Below are 16765 nucleotides of genomic sequence, written 5' to 3'. Positions count from 1 at the left end.
ATAAGGTATTTCATTTTAAAAGTTGAGTCAATTTGATGACATTATTAAGTAAATAATAAAGCAGAGAGTAAAGAGGTAGGGTCAAAATTATCTACATGGTTTGCAGATGCCTGGAGTTTGGGATGTTTGCTCTGCAACTATGTGAGGATATCCAAATACCCAAAGGGCTGAGATGAAGCCATTAACTAAGACGAAGGCATTATCTTGCCTCCACCATTGGCCCCATCCATTTGTTCATCTTCTCGCCTGCTAGGCCCCAATTTGACTCTGCTCTGGACAAACTATCTTTTGTTGATCCACTCAGAGGCCTACCTAGAATGCCATGCTCCCTCACTGCCAATGCTGCCCTGCCAGATTCAGCCCATAGACCTTCAAAAACCAATTCAAATCTCCAATAATCCAAGTCAGAAGAAATTGCTGCCTCCTCTGAATAATTATTGCTGACACTGATGGCACTCTGTGCTTATTGCTCGGTCCTTTGAGTTATCTCGTCAATATTTCCCATTTGTCCTATATCCATCCCCACCGAGGAATGAATGGGACTTTATGATTCTGTCTGTCTTTCTAGTATTAGATGTCTTGCTTAGTAAAAAATGTTTACTGTTTTGTAAATTAATTTAAATATATGGCAAAACAATATAGGGGTCTCTGGAAAGATGGAAATTGTTTGTTTTTGTTTTTGAGACAGAGTCTCACTCTGTTGCCCAGGCTGGAGTGCAATGGTGCAATCTCAGTGTAATCTTGGCTCACTGCAACCTCCGCCTACCGGGTTCAAGTGATTCTCCTGCCTCAGCCTCCCAAGTAGCTGGAATTACAGAGACCTGCCACCACGCAGGGCTAATTTTTGTATTTTTAGTAGAGACAGAGTTTCACCATGTTGGCCAGGCTGGTCTCGAACTCCTGACCTCAAGTGATCCACCTGCCTGGGCCTCCCAATCTGCTGGGATTACGGGTGTGAACCACTGTGCCCACCTGTTTTTTTTTTTTTTTTTTTTGGTGGGGTTTTTGTTGTTGTTATTTTTTTACGCTGCATCTCACCTTCTCTGGAAATAGTTTTGAAATAGCTCAATAACCTAAAATTATGTAGGAAAGGGTATATGATGAGCTTATTTAATACACAAGTTTTATCGACTCCTTTGCAATTAATAGTATGAATAACTCAATTTTTATTTCTGTAATTAAGAATGACATCAGGAAGAGGAATGCATGGTGACTAACAAGTCATCGTTAGCCAGTCACCTGTCAGATATTCTGTATCTGATTATAAGATTAGAACACTTTTTCATCTGTGTGTGCGGGCATGCACGTGCGTGTGTGTGTGTTTGTGTGTTTCATGAGCATTTTTAGTACTAGGTCCTATATATGTAAGTATAAATATTACCATAAAATGTATCATCCAAATTGGGACTATTTGAGAATCACCTGATGGGAAGGAGGGCACTATTAAAATTTTGCCAGGACAACAGGCATAAGCCAGGTGTGTTCATCTTATGATTTTACTATAGACAACTCACATATAGCTTAAGAAAGCAGCCCAAATCACAGACAAGGTTATTTTTCATGATCGTCTTCACTGGCCACCAGAAAGCCTTTTCTAATAACAAAAGGACCACATTTTTTTTTTTTTTTTTTTGAGACGGAGTCTCGCTCTGTCACCCAGGCTGGAGTGCAGTGGTCGAATCTCGGCTTACTGCAAGCTCCGCCTCCCAGGTTCACACCATTCTCCTGCCTCAGCCTCCCGAGTAGCTGGGACTACAGGCGCCCGCCACCTCGCCCGGCTAGTTTTTTTGTATTTTTTAGTAGATACGGGGTTTCACCGTGTTAGCCAGGATGGTCTCGATCTCCTGACCTTGTGATCCGCCCGTCTCGGCCTCCCAAAGCGCTGGGATTACAGGCTTGAGCCACCGCGCCCGGCCAAGGACCACATTTTTGAAATTGATCATAGTTTGTCCTCATGGAACTATCACATGCTGGGACTTAAAGCCTCTAAACAAACTTCATCTCCATTACCAATAAGAAGCCAGACAGTGGACCTGCTTACAGGGCATTCTGAACCTCCTTCCTAGACTGCGTGCAGGCTGCACTGGGCGTGACAATAAAGCCACAATATTCGATCCCTCAGACTGCACCATGTCACAACTGTAGGAATACTTTATGAACCTCCAGGCTGCAGCTTTTACTATTATTCTCTTAGCCTCATCCTTTCCATTTCCCTCACAATGAACACTGATGAGGTCTAGTCTCAAAAACCTTTACTCGGTCCTCAAACCATTTTTGGTAACCACATTCCAAAGGAAAAGTTTCTCGCACCAGGTGGTGAGATTTTGCTAGTAAAAAAAAAATCCTGCATGTGTTGGAGAGTGTGTATATAGGTACTCTCTGTACTTTCCACTTAATTTTGTGGTAAACCTAAAACTGCTTTATTTATTTATTTAGAGACAGAATTTCCCTTTGTTGCTCAGGCTGGAGTGCAGTGGTGCGATCTTGGTTCACTGCATCCGCCACTTCCTAGGTTCAAGCGATTCTCCTGTCTCAGCCTCCTGAGTAGCTGGGATTACAGGCACACATCACCACACCCAGCTAATTTTTGTATTTTTAGTAGAGACAGTGTTTTGCCAATTGGCCAGACTGGTCTCAAACTCCTGGCTTCAAGTGATCCACCCACCTCAGCCTCCCAAAGTGCTGGGATTACAGGCATGAGCCATGGCGCCTGGCCTAAAACAGATTTAAAAAATAAAGTCTATCTATATTTTCTGAAAATCCTGAATCCTGTGGTCACTACTTGTTGAGGGCTAGAACTTAAAAAATGAGTGAGGACCTTAGAGGGAGATTCTGAAATGGGCTCCTATAATAGCTATGGCAAACATTTATTTAACATTTTTAGGTATGTGCCAGGTACTGTTTGATGCACTTTGTATCTGTGAACTCATCTGCCACTCAAAGGAACCCATGAGACAAGCACTTCACTGTCCTCTGCATTTTATAGAAGAAAGTGGGAACAGAGACGTGCTGTACTTGCCCAAGGTCACAAGGCTAGGAAGGATGGAACCAGGATCCAAGCCCCAGCGACAGAGCTTCCAAATCCCATTTCTCTGAACCATCCCCCATGGATGCAGAATAACAAAAATGACAAACTGAGTGAATTGCTGATTTTCCCTGAAGAGAATAAATAGAACACATTATCTGCTCCAACCGCTGCTCCCTGCTGTCTCCCAGAGTACCTTGAGGACTTTCTCAGGTTAGGAAATCCTGCAGAGGCTCCAGTTGGTTAGAAGCAGTTCTACTTTAATGAAGTCCTGCAGCTTTAGCCATCCCAGAAAGTGACTGGGGCAAACCGTCTCCCTTGTTCTTTTTTACAACAAGGTACTGTCATGGTTTTGAAAATTCACTTTACAGCCACATCCCAACACCTGCTTATGTTAGGCCAAGGCTCACCAAATCCTCAATCTCAATGGGCCACTAAACTTGAAGGCAAAAATAAGTCCATTTTGTCTCCTAAATGGCCTCCCTCGGAAATGATTTATAGAATGAAATAATATGATTAAACAGAATATGGCAAGACTGCAAGCAGAGGGGAGGAAACAGAAACCAGAGACAATTAAGGAAACAGTTCTGTGCGCTGGAAAATGATAATGGATCATTCTTTAAGCCTGCCTGAGTTGCAGAGAAGATGCCCGGATCCTTTCACTCTTCCTCCTGTTCCTGGGCTCCGTCTGTGCCTCTTTTTGAGCCTCTGTGACACAATTGTGTTTTAGAATTCCTGAACTGGATAGATGTCCTTTACTGGAAGCATTGGCTGAACCTATGTTCCTGAGATGGGAGAAAAAAGCCATTTACACAATGGTGAGCCCATCTGCAATATACTCCTAACAGCTGCTTTTCGTGGCTCTGAATCAAGTTGGAGAAATCATCCTGAATCTCTGGAGCCACTTCATGCTCTTCAGGGCCTAACAAACACAGGCAGAAGCAAACCCGTATTGGGCTGGGCCTATTTCCGTAGCATGCATGCAGCCATGTGTATGGCTACCAAGCAGCACTATTTAAAGACAAGAACCAGAAAACTGTGGATCAGAACCACATGTGTGCATAGATATGTGTACACACCCCTCCAAAACTAGTGACAAATCTTTTTTTTTTTTTTTTCTGAGACGGAGTCTCACTCTGTCGTCCAAGCTGGAGTGCAGTGGCGCAATCTCACTGCAACCTCTGCTTCCTGGGCTCAGACGAGTCTCCTGCCTCAGCCTCCTGAGCAGCTGCGATTACAGGCGTGTGCCACCCTGTAAATTAGCCCAGCTAATTTTGTATTTTTAGTAGAGATGGGGTTTCACCATGTTGGCCAGGCTGGTCTGGAACTGCTGACCTCAGGTGATCCTCCTGCCTTGGCCTCCCAAAGTGCTGGGATTACAGGCGTGAGCCACTGTGCCCAGCCTATTTTTAAAATTATTATTAATTTTTGATTGACAAAATTTGTATATATTTATAATGTACAACATGCTTTACTTATTTATGTTTATCACGTTATTATGTTTATTTGTCAAACTGGGTCTCACTCTGTGGCTCAGGCTGGAATGCAGTGGTACGATCTATAGCTCACTGCAGCTTCAACTTCCTGGGCTCAAACAACCCTCCTGCCTCAGCCTCCCCACTAGCTGGGACTACAGGCATGCACCCCCATATCAGGCTAATTTTTAAATTTTTTGTAGAGACGGGGTCTCACTAGGTTGCCCAGGTTGGTCTCAGACTCCTGGGCTCCGCCTCAGCCTCCCAAAGTGTTGGATTACAGGCGTGAGCCACTGCAGCGGTCCATGTTTTGATACATGTATACATTGTGGGATAGCTAAACCAAGCTAGTTAACATATGCATTACCTTATATACTTATCTAGTGATAAATTTAAAGCTGTTTTTTGGAAGTCCAAACTGTTTTAACTCAGAGTCAGGATGATGGGGTTCATCACTAAGAGACTTTGCTACTGAAGCCTGGGGTTTCTTTTTTTTTTCCCCAAGATGAAAGAGAATACAGAGGAATATATAAACACTGAGATGAAACCTTTATTTTCAAGGTAACATGACAACTGAATGAAAAATAGAGCAATGGCAAAGGATTCTTTCTTCTCCTTCACTCTGATGTACCATGGCTGTGAGTTCTTTCAAAGGCAGACACAAAGGGTCTGGAGCTACATTCAAGTCTGAGAAGCTATTTCTGTCCACAGTCTGTGATGTCTACACCTTCAGAATGGGGAATGGGTTTCAGGGGTCTCTGACGGATATAGCTCATGCAGTGATTTCTAGTCCGGTGCTGATCAGCCTTCAGAGGATGTTGTTTGGTCACGCTTCATAAAACTTGAGCCAGCCCATTGTTCCTTGTCACAACCTGAAATATGTTGGGAAAAATTTACATGGCAACAAACACCACTTCCCTTCTCTGACTAAATCGCTCCTCTCACTTCATCCCGTGCTCCCTGTCTCCCAGCCCTATGGGACCTTGGTAGGGTGGCCTTCTCTGCCCTACAGGGGTTGCATTTCAAGTCGCTCAAGTGTTCTATTCTTGGTACACGACATGCCACTGCAAAAGCAGTTTCAGGCTCATAGAATTTTAGAAATGGGCCTAGTTTCCCAGCCGGATGAGGTGAGTGGGTGATGGGTGAAGAATCACCCTTCATTGAATGCCTGTTGAGTGCCAGCCACTGTTGGCGTTTATCAGAGTTTATTTAATCTTCTCATCAACTACTATTGCTACCCTCAGTTGCCAAGTGAAGAAATCAGGGAGCATGCAGGAAGGTAAGTGACTTTCCCAAGCCCACACAACCGGTAGGAGCCCCAATTTCAGGCCCTAGTTCAAAGGCTACATTCTTCCAGGCGGCCTCCAACTGGGTTGCTTAAGGGTTGAAAGGGCAGTGGGACAATAACTGAGGCCCATATTGCCCAGAGCGTCCCCATCCCCCGTCCGGAGCTGGAAGAGGCCATAGGTTGCTGCCTCCACATCTTTTCCTCTCCTTGGGGTTCGGTGACTCACGACCCTTCTTCCTCTCTCCCGGGATATGACCTCAAATTTCACCCCCTGCGAAATTTGAGTATACGTGAGTCAGTCAGTCGGCCTGGATCCATCAGAGCCCCGCAGCTGAGCTACGGGCCGACCTCATTCCTCTGAGCCCCAGTCGACACCTGACCTTACCCAGCCCTCTAAAGCAGCTTGCGGTCACAATTACGCCTCTCTTCACCCCGCCCCCATCGACAGCAAACACTACCCATCTTCAAGCCCTCCTCCCCTTTCCCCGCCCACTCCGGGCTGGCCTTATCCAATAGCGTCTGGGTCCCTGGACTAAAGCCGTCAAATGTAGCCAATTGTTGAAGAGCTCTCCCCTAAGAATCCCGCCTCCACTCTGAGGAGCAGCTTCGCTGACCAGTGGATTCCCTCGTAATGCCATGAGCGCGCGGGGCAAGTGGAGAAGCGGCTAAACTGCCCAATGAACAAGCGGTTTCCGCGGTTGGGGGCGTGGCAGAAGCGGTCGTCAGGGGCGTGGCGGCAGTTACTTGGGCGGGGCCGGTAGCGGCGGGAGCTGCACTGGCCAGGGGTTCCGGCTGTATATCCATGAGCGCCGCCGGTAGCCGGGAAGCTGCAGGAACCAGACTGGGGGCGAGCTGAGCACCTGTAGTCAATCACACGCAGGTAAAGCCACGGCCGAGCGAGCTCCGCGGAGCAGGGATCGCACGCCGGACCCGTCGAACCGAATCTCCGAGCCCCGAGTTCCCCGGCGTAGCTCGGCCCATCACGCCGCAGCCTGAGGGGATCCTCGGGGGCCTGTCATATGGCGCCGTGGGGGTCTAGAGGGCTGGCTTGCCCAGTGGCGGGGACAGCCCAGATCGCGGCGGGGGATACGCCTTCCTGAGGCCCTTTGTCCCCTCGTGCCCGGGAAACCGAGGTTGGGGATAATCCCAACCGCGGCCTCTCTGGCTGCCATTCCCCCATTGGTGCTCACTCCTGGGGCTTCTGGGGTCTGGGTAGGGGTCTGCCGGTTCAGGCTTGGGGAAGAAGGTCCGGGATCCGCACCTGGGAGGAGAGGGCCGAGGGTCCTGATTACAACCCGAGATAACCGAGAGACCTCTGTGTTTCGGGGCTTCAGGGGCGCACCCAGGACCAGTGGGTTTAAGTTCTAGGGAGGCAGCTTTTGACCCATTTGGAAGCACATTTACCGAGTTCAGCCTGGCGACCGGCACTGTTCTAGGCGCTTCGTGAGCTTTTCCCACATCTAGAGCTGTCCAGCAGCGCAGGAGGCTGCCTGCCAGGCCGGGCAGCTAGCGCCTCGACCTTGGCAATGTCCAAGCAGTGGCCGGATGACAGCCACCTGTGCGGGATGCTTAGGACTCCCAAGGGAGGACTGCATGACCCATCTGTAAGGGCCTTCTCTACCCACAGATGCACTCTAAGTGGCCTTTAATGCCTAGCTTGAGGATAGTACTTCTGGGGGTCGATTAGGTTCCAAGTGGCTGTTAAATTCACCCATAATGAATTTTGAGGTTTCAGCTCTCAAGAGTGGGTGTTAGCAAAGAGACTGGATTATACAAAAAGATAGAGGTTTGTTTAGCCGCCATGAAACTCCTTAATTTGAACTACCATGGACCACTGTCTTAATCTTCCCAATCCCTCTAGTTTGGTTGCTCGACCTCCAGTTTGTCAGTTTCACCTGCATTCCAGCAACCAAATCCAAAGGCAGGTTCCAAGAACAGGCTCCATAGAGGGACCTGGAGAGACTGCAGGTTTGGCAGAGTCATCAAGACCTGTGCCCAGAGCTTTTCGAAGGCCGTTTCCTTACAGCCACATTAAGCAGAGTCCAAAAGAGAAATCCTTCACTACCCTCTGTCATTTGCCTGAATAGAGAGAACATAATAATCTTCTAAAGGTCAGGAGGCAGAGAAGGAATCTTAACACAACTTGCTGTGTGTTTTAGGATGAATTAATCTTTGAATATCTAGTCAGAAAGCAGACCAATCCATATACAGCTGGTAGTCAGCACGGACTTGTGACATTTTAGAGCTGAAGGCACCTTGGATAGAGCTCATCTCTATCTAAATCTAATTAGATAGACTCTAATTCAGTCTCCTCAATGCACAGGTGAGGAAACTGAGGCCTGGGGTGGTCACAGGGCTGGCTGGTCATCACAGGCCCATGACTAAGGGTTGATCTCTTGACTTTAGATCTAGCCAGTGCATGACTTACTTCACTCTTAGTTTGCCTATTCTCAGTGTTTTAAGTTCTAGGGAAGCCCAGAGGGGTTAGGGGGACAGATTTTGGTGCCTGAGTGCCTGGATTTGAATCCTAGCCCTGCCTCTTACTAGCTGTGCAACCTTGGGCAAGCTACTTAACCTCTCTGTGCCTCTGTTTCCTCACCTCTAAAACAGAAATAATAATGATACTTATGTTAGAAGGTTGCTTTGAGAAGGGCATGGAGTTACTACATCTGAAGCATTTAGAACAGTACCTGGCACAGGGTAAGCACAATAGATTTGCTAGACATGATATTCTGTTGCCTTTTTATACATTTTTCTTCATATCCACCACCCAATACTCTATCAAGAGCTAATTTTTCCCCATTCCCCTTCCCCCCACCCCCCAATTCATTAAACATATTCCAGATTTCATTTTAACACAGACAGCTTCAAGGGGATTCCAAGTCACGTTGCATATATCTTACTTATTTTTCTGATTCAGGTAATTCAGTTTCTATGTTAGTTCCCCACTTGCAGTTACATTCTTCTTAGGCTCTGAACCTTTTAAAATTATCTTTAAAAGCGGGCAGCGAGGGGTGGGAATCCCTCGAAATGGTAAAGTCCTGGATGATACCATGTCCATGGTGTTCTTCCAAATATGTATTCCCTCTCTGCAGCCCTCCTCCCGAGCGATGCGTGTGATGCAGCTTGATTCTAAATGGATGAACATTTTTAGATTAAGATTTTATGAGCCACTGTATTAAGTGCTTTTCGGAAGTTCAGGGATCGTGTGTCAACTGCATTTAAGCAAGTTACTTAGTCATTCGAGTAGGGGGAGCACCAGCAGCGTCTGCCTGGCCTGGCAGAAGCAGAAGTGTGTGACTGATCTGTGCTGGCAATATAGCTGGTTCACTGGTTTATCTGCGTTTTTCTTGTTCTTTTCCAAAGCTTGAAATAAACCAGATGGCAAGTACAATGGAATGGTCTTTTTCCTCTCATTTTAGTCAGGGTCATTCACTTTCTTTCCTTTTTACTCTCACCTTCATTTCCTTTATCGCCTTCACAGGTCTGACAAATAGCCACTCTCACTGTGCCAGCCAATTCCCTTTTGATGAAAAGATGCCTGCCACTTTCATTTTTAGCAGGAATCCAGTCACCTTTGATTTTCTCTTCTGTTTTTACTTGTTTTCTAGATTGAACCAAAGATTATCACTTCATTAAATCGCACCTTCTTATGCTTTGTTTTTCTTGAGTTGATTCTGAATTTTGGTTTTTGTTTAAGCTGTTCTAGAGATCAGCCATTTTAGAATAATAGTTTTCATTTCTCTGCTTGTGTAGTAATAAGGGCCCCTTTCTCTCTTTCTCACTCTCTTTTCTCAACATTTTGGTGGAAGGGCTTCTCATTCGCTGTTACTCGTTGCTTTGAGCATTTACACCTTTTCCTGGTCATCTCTGGCAGGACCCATAACCTCTGTAGTGGTTCTCACTGCCCTTGTTCAGAGCTCCTGCCCCAAGCAGGAAATACTTTCTTTGATCTTATGGGAGACAGGGGTAGAGTCTGTCTTATTTTTTGCCTAAAATCTGGCTCTTTTAAAAGTCTCAGCAGAGAGACATTTCCAATATAATTGAATTTTGTGTGGCAGAATTTCTACCATGACCTACAACTTACAGTATTCCTATTTTTATTGCATTGTGAGTTTTGAATACTCTATGACCAGTTTCAGAGTATAGATGATGTGGGGCATGAGGTACTTAAGCCTTTCTGTTTCATCTTGGGCTAAGTTATCCCCGGGAACAGAGCAATGAGAAGTTCAGGGTGCCTCTTAAATTTGTCTGGTGTCAGGATTTTATAGCAGCTTTTCATGGTTCAGCCTTTTTGGCCAGTGCATGATTAGGACATTTTTAAGCCCTGTGCTGCTGTTTCTGTGTTGATACCATACAGGTGCTACATTATCTGCTTTCAGGATTATTTTCATATCTGCAGATTTATTTTTTGTTGTCTTGTTCAGGGCATCGTGGTTTTGGATTGAATGTTTTCTGTTTGTAAAATGGTTGGTGTGGACAGATGATAAGCTCCACCGTTACCCCTGAAGCTTGTGGACTGGGGCCAGTTGGGTGAGGGGCTTGTTACACACCGACCCATTGTCTGATCTTTCACAATAAATAGTAGACAGGTGAAGAGCTTTTTAGCGAAGTGGAACATTGGTACCCTTGGATTTGCCTGGTTTTTGATTTTCTTTTGTTGTCTTTAAGTGGAGGTTCATTAAGTTCAACAAATTCAGCATCTGGTGTGTGCCAGGAACACAGTTGACAAGATTAACAAATTAGTTTGGTTTGTTGCTTAAAAACTTTTTGTTTTAAAATTGTTTTTATTGGAAATTTAAAAATTTTTTAATTCAAATTTTAGTTTTTAAAAATAGGCAATACATTCACATGATGAAAGAAAATATTTGAAAAGCACAAAAGGTTAACTAGTAAATACATCTCTGTGTACCCCTGACCCCTGAACCTCAGAGGCAACCAGCATTAGTGATTTCTTCATCCTCCAGAAGTGGTCTCTGAAAATCCCTTTCAAGGGATTTTATACATCTATAAGCAAATTCGTTAACATATTCTGTACACCGCCCCTTTTTGCAGAAATGGTAGCGCACTGTATACATGCTATTTGGAACCTTGCCTTTTTCACTTAATATTTCTTGGCAGTGTGAAAAGAGCTTCCACGTCATTTTTTATAAAGGCCTTCTATTTTAGATATCTGTTTAATGTTTCTAAGGATGCTAAAAAACAGTCTTATTTAGGCAGCAGCTTTGCTGGAGATCTTAAAGATCTTGTGGATATTTGGAGGCAAATATTTTTTCTGTGAGAGGCTGGGGGAGGTGCAGGGGAGCTTCTAAAGGTCAGCTGTGAAGGGAGAGCTGGGGCACTGGCGAGTGAGGAACGCATTGGTCCTTGGGCCCTTCGCCTTGCCATCTGTGCAGAATGTGCTAGCATTTCCAGGGAAAGTTTGCTGTTTGCTCTCTATTCTCCAGAGAAGCTTCCTGGCCTCCCCAAGTCACATTTCCAGGATCTTTTTTCATTCTTTTCCTTTTTTTTTTTTTTTGGAGACAGAGTCTCGCTCTTGTTGCCCAGGCTAGAGGGCAGTGGTTGATCTCGGCTCACTGCAACCTCTGCTTCCCGGGTTCAAGCGATTTTCCTGCCTCAGCCTCTCAAGTAGCTGGAATTACAGGCGCACACCGCCACACCCAGCTAATTTTGTATTTTTGGTAGAGACAGGGTTTCACTATGCTGGTCTCAAACTCCTGACGTCAGATGACCCTCTTGCCTCAGCCTCCCAAAGTGCTGGGATTACAGGCGTGAGCCACTGTGCCTGGCCTCATTTCCGGCATCTCTGTTGCGTCTCAGCCCGTCTACTGTACTACAACATCACTCCACTTGTCCTGCCTTTGGGCATCCAAGAGGAAGCCTGCCCTTTGTCACAACACTTTCTGTTTGGGTAGCTTGAAGTGTCTCACCCCTTCTTTTCTCTCACCCCAAGAAAAACCAGCTCTCACACCTGCTCATCTGTAAAGCGTCTTCCCCAAGCCCGCACATAATTTTGTTGCTGTGCTTGGAAGTATTTCCCAAGATCTCCAAACCACTTTAAATTTCCAAGATCTGAGCCTGACCTGGCCTCGCTAACAAAGGTTTCCACTGATGCTGACTCTAAGAAGTTTTCAAGGTTCTTTGTATTTGAACTTTCTATGGCTAGGCTTGTGTTTTAAATAACCACACTGATTTAAACATGGTTTTATAGTCTTCAGTGGCTCCCAGATCTTGTCTCTTGTTTTTTTTTTTTTTTTCGTCTTTCCTTTGAATGTGTCTTAACCTTCATCTTGCTTTTATTTACCTCTGAGTCTGGTTTAGAGCCACCTGGAAATTGAATGGAATCTTTAGTCTATTAGTCTAATCTAGAGTTCTTACCTTCTGGCCTTTGCTCATTGCTGAGTACCCACATTATTAGTCAATTGTACCATAGATACTCTGTTACATAAGGTGAGGAGGAGGAGGTGGTGGTATCAGTTCCACTTTTCCCAGGCTAGAGTGCAGTGGTGCAATCTCGGCTCACTGCAACCTCTGCTTCCCGGGTTCAAGCGATTTTCCTGCCTCATCCTCTCATTTTATCTTGGATAAAAGAGAAGCTCTGAAAGATTGCCTCCCTGTGTGCACAGTCACTGTAGGCATGTATTTGTGTACTGTTTACTTAGTCATGTCAATGAGGACCATAAAAAACAAAAATCAGGAAGTCCAACATGGATTGCTACATTCTGATTCTTTCAAATAAGGAAATACAGCAGGGGTTGGTGGCTCACGCCTGTAGTCCCGGCACTTTGGGAGGCCGAGGAGGGCGGATCACCTGAGGTCAGGAGTTCCAGACCTGCCTGACCAACATGGTGAAACACCGTCTCTACTAAAAATACAAAAATTAGCTGGGAATGGTGGTATGTGCCTGTAATCCCAGCTGCTTGGGAGGCTGAGGCAGGAGAATCACTTGAACCCAGGAGGCAGAGGCTGCCATGAGCCAAGATCGCACCACTGCACTCCAGCCTGGGCGACAGAGCGAGACTGTCTCAAAACAACAACAACAACAACAACAACAAAAGGAAATACAAAATCCCTGTCATCTAAAAAGATATTTTAGCCTGGGCGTGGTGGCTCACACCTATAATCCCAGTACTTTGGGAGGTCGAGGCAGGCAGATCACTTGAGACCAGGAGTTCGAGACCAGCCTGGCCAGCATGATGAAACCCCATCTCCATTAAAAATACAAAATATTAGCTGGGCATGGTGGTGCACACTCACAATCCCAGCTACTCGGGAAGCTGGAGCAGAATTGCTTGAACCCGGGAGGCAGAGGTTGCAATGAGCCAAGATTGACCCACTGTACTCCAGCCTGGGTGACAGAGCAAAACTCTCTCAAAAAAAAAAAAAAAAAAAAAAAGAAAAAGAAAAAAAAAGGAGATATTTTAGCACCAAAAATGTTGGAAGATCAGTATCTCAGGTTAAAGAGCACGTTCTAACCAGGACATATTTAGCTTACTAAAAAGGTTGAGTTACTGGCCATTGAATTATGCTGTTTGGGAGGGCCTAAAGTAGAGGATTCTACTCAAGGAGAGGTTCCTCTTTTGCAGTTTCCTTAAACAATCCTGGTTACTCTTTTGCTACAAAACCAGGCCATTGATTTAGTTAAGTTAACCTAACCGCAGCAGCATTTGGTGGGGCTTTGCGCCCAGTTTTTTAGGTGGTACAGACTACACAATGTTGATAGGCAGTTGTAGCACCTTATAGTGAGGTGAACTGATATTGGAAATTGTTCTTTGACTCCTGAAGTCTAGATTTGTCATGTCTGAAGTGCCATGTTTTAGTTCTTAAGGACTGAGGAGTGGGAGGGGTCTGAGGTAAGACCTCAGCAACCTGCTGGAATTAAGTAAGGCTCTTCAGTGGTATTTACACATAAGTTCTTTGGAAGCATGCACTTAAACTTACTAAGTCCATGATTTAGTATGCCCGGTAATGGCCCATATGGCTTCTGAGATACAGCGTGACCTCTCTTCCGAGTCCCCACCATACTTTTTGCTTTCTTCCTGTACCACCACCACATTCATTTTGTGCTATGGATTTCCTAATCCAGGGCTAAGGATATGTCCTTGAGGTTCCTTGGGTTCTCATTAGATTACAAACTCAGACTTTTTGGTTTCGTGTTAATGATAATTGGAAATGTTTTATAAGCCTGTCCTGGAATGTTGGGATACCTAATTATAATATCAAGGTCCACCCACACAGTCTCAGTGCCTCCCTCATTTGTATGTGAATTTCTGATGAATCGAAGCCAGGTAAACCCCGCTATAGAGGAAAACATATAGATGGACTTAGTGCAGAAAAGATGTGAGAGCATCAAGTGAAGTCAAATGATACCGCACAGCACTGTGTAAATGAAGGCTGTAGTAGTGGTCCCAGTGAGAAAAGGAGTGTGAGAATGGACATGTCACACTGTACCTGGAAGTGTAGGCTCTCAGGATCCATAGAACCTGCCCAGGAGTAGGCAGGACCACACTGACATCGTCTGCAGGTATTTCAGGTCTGAAAAATGGCATTAGTCTCATTACATTAATGTAGCTCCTCTGAATTTTACTATTTGAGTAATTTTGTTTTTATAAATGTGCTTGGATCTCTGTAATTGTAAAAGTGCCAAAGGAAGTTTATGCACCATACTGAGTACTATTTGTACTGTTTGTGCATTTTAAGAAATAGTATAATAAATAATAGTTGGATAAAAGTAGTTTAACTTAAATTTAAGAGTCGAACACAAAGTAATGTAGCCAGGGACATCTGGCAGGACTAGTTTTTCCCCTCGGAGGAAGCCATTTGGTACCTGAGTTTGAAAGACCCCAGTGCAGGAATCGAAGCTCTGGGAGGCAGACAGAGGTTTCCAGTCATGTTTGTGTCATTCATATGGCTCCTTTCCATGTGTTGAACATTTTAGAAATATTAACTGAGTTGAAGAGTTGACTTAATTGGTTTTCTGCCTTGAGGTCCTGTCTGTTCAGACCCTGAAAGTGATAAAGTCATTTGGAGAACTTGAGAAACACTCCCAAGGAGAGTGACAAAAATTGCTTATGGGTTTGGGAAAGACACTTTACAGGGCCGCAGGTACAAGTCATCACACTCGTTTGTACGTGCAGCCAACGCTTACCTTCCACATTAATGAAAGGAGGCCTTCCAAAACTAATTTCTCTGTTTCTTTTCGTTTATTTTTGGAGTGAGTGATAAAGTTTTCTTGTTGATATTTGCGTGACCTAAACTCTTGCCAGAATTGCAGTAGCTGGCAGCAGCCTCACGTTTATTTTCCACAGGCAACTCATCAGCCCAGGGACAGTAGAGGCTTGATCGCAGCTGAAAGTTGGGGTGAGCTTAGGCCTTGGTGACTAGCAGGACTGTTTGTCGTATTGCTAAATAATCACTCGTTCATTTATTAGCTTTTTATTCTGAGAATTTTAAAGATATACAGAAGTAGAGAGAATCAGATAGTGAACCTCCATGCCCCATAAAACCCATCACCAGCTTTAACAATAATCAACTCATAACCACTCACATTTACTCTGTCTTCCTAGCTACTTTTCCCAGCTCACATTAATTTTGAAATAAATCCCAAACATATAGTTGCATCTATAAATATTTCCATGATAATTCTTAAACGTAAAGACTCCTTTATTAAACACCCATTATTACTCTTTGAAAAATTAACACTAATCCTTTAATATCATCAAACATCATTGTTCAAATTTCCAATTGTTTAAAAATGGCATAAGTGTTTTTCTCCTTAAACTTAATTTCTTTGAATTAGGATTCAAGTAAGGATTAGACATTCTGATTTATTGTTCTACCATTTATGTCTCTTTTAAGCTACAGATCCCCTTTTCTTTTCTTTTCTTCTTTTCCCTGTAATTTGTTGGAGAAACTGGGTAGTCTGTCCAGTAGAGGCATTTATTTACTTTTGACAGATAATGCATTCATGTGTTATAACATTCAAAAAGTACAACATGGTAAAGAGTGGAAAACTTCCTCCCAAGAAGCAGTCAATGTTATTAGTATCTTGTATATTTTTTCAGAGATCTTTTATGTGTGTCCCAGCAAATGTGTGTGCATCTATGTTTTTTTCTTTCTTTTTTATATAACTGGTAGCATATTGTACATATTGTTCTGCTCTTTGTTTTAGTCACTTAACATGGAATTATACATGTTAGCAAATTTCTTGTTTTTTTTGTTTTTTGAGACAGTCTTACTCTGTCGCCCAGGCTGGATTGCAGTGGTAGGATCTGGGCTCACTGCAGCCTCCACCTCCTAGACTCAAGTGATCCTCCCACCTCAGTCTTCCCAGTAACTGAGACTACATCACACCCAGCTAATTTTTGTGTTTGCTGTAGATATAGTGTTTCAACATGTTGCCCAGGCTGGTCTCAAATTCCTGAACTCAAGTGATCCACCCACCTGGCCTCCCAAAGTGCTGGGATTACAGGTGTGCGCCACAGCACCCAGTCAAATTTTAGTAAATTTCTACATATATTGTTTGGCATCCTATTACTTTTTCTCATGTATCCAATTATGTCATTACTATTTCCTAAAAATTGAGGGACATACAATATTCCTAGGATTATGTGATTGTGCTAGAGTCCTCACAGCTGGGAAATGTTCTTTTTTCTCATTCAGAGAATGAGAAAAATTCAGAATTCAGCAGGCATTTATTGAGCTTTCTCTGCTGGATGCTGTGCCAGACACTCTGCCCTGAGGAGTTTCCCTGGGGCCTGAACACCCTGTGCCCCACTATGGGCCATAGAGGAGGCTTTCCACAGTGCTAGCTGAGCTTCCAACCCCTTCCAGCTCCTTGTGTGGCCTGACCTGTATTCACACTGTAGACATTAGCTTCTCAGGTTCCAAATATCCTGGCTGCAGTTCTCTCCTCTATTCTGATCATGTTAATAAAGTGCTTGCTCATTCTTGTCAATGATGTTGACAAATGTACCT

At 44.4% G+C, this 16765-nt stretch overlaps 1 protein-coding gene and 1 long non-coding RNA gene across 5 annotated transcripts in view; one reads left to right on the top strand and one right to left on the bottom strand.

Moving 5' to 3' along the window:
* Window positions 1-5026: 5026 nt before the first annotated feature.
* LOC116275769 lies at window positions 5027-6261 on the bottom strand. The gene is made up of 2 exons (XR_004185045.1): window positions 6174-6261; window positions 5027-5372 (listed from the first exon to the last, which is right to left on the bottom strand). It is a non-coding gene; the product is annotated as an uncharacterized LOC116275769 (long non-coding RNA).
* Window positions 5575-16765, top strand: part of ABHD2 (abhydrolase domain containing 2) — a 118497-nt gene continuing 107306 nt past the window's right edge. The window contains exon 1 of one of the 4 annotated variants that reach the window (XM_009210891.4): window positions 5575-5627. The gene's annotated coding sequence lies outside the window, so the exon portion shown is untranslated. Of the gene's footprint in view, window positions 5628-5727; window positions 5780-6260; window positions 6669-16765 lie in introns of those variants that run through there. The other 3 variants (XM_017960910.3, XM_003901360.5, XM_009210892.4) reach the window with 3 other exon arrangements.

Source organism: Papio anubis, chromosome 7 (assembly GCF_008728515.1).
Source record: "Papio anubis isolate 15944 chromosome 7, Panubis1.0, whole genome shotgun sequence".
NCBI lineage: Eukaryota > Metazoa > Chordata > Mammalia > Primates > Cercopithecidae > Papio > Papio anubis.
Note: the sequence above shows the minus strand (reverse complement) of the source record. Positions and strands in the feature narration are given on the sequence as shown.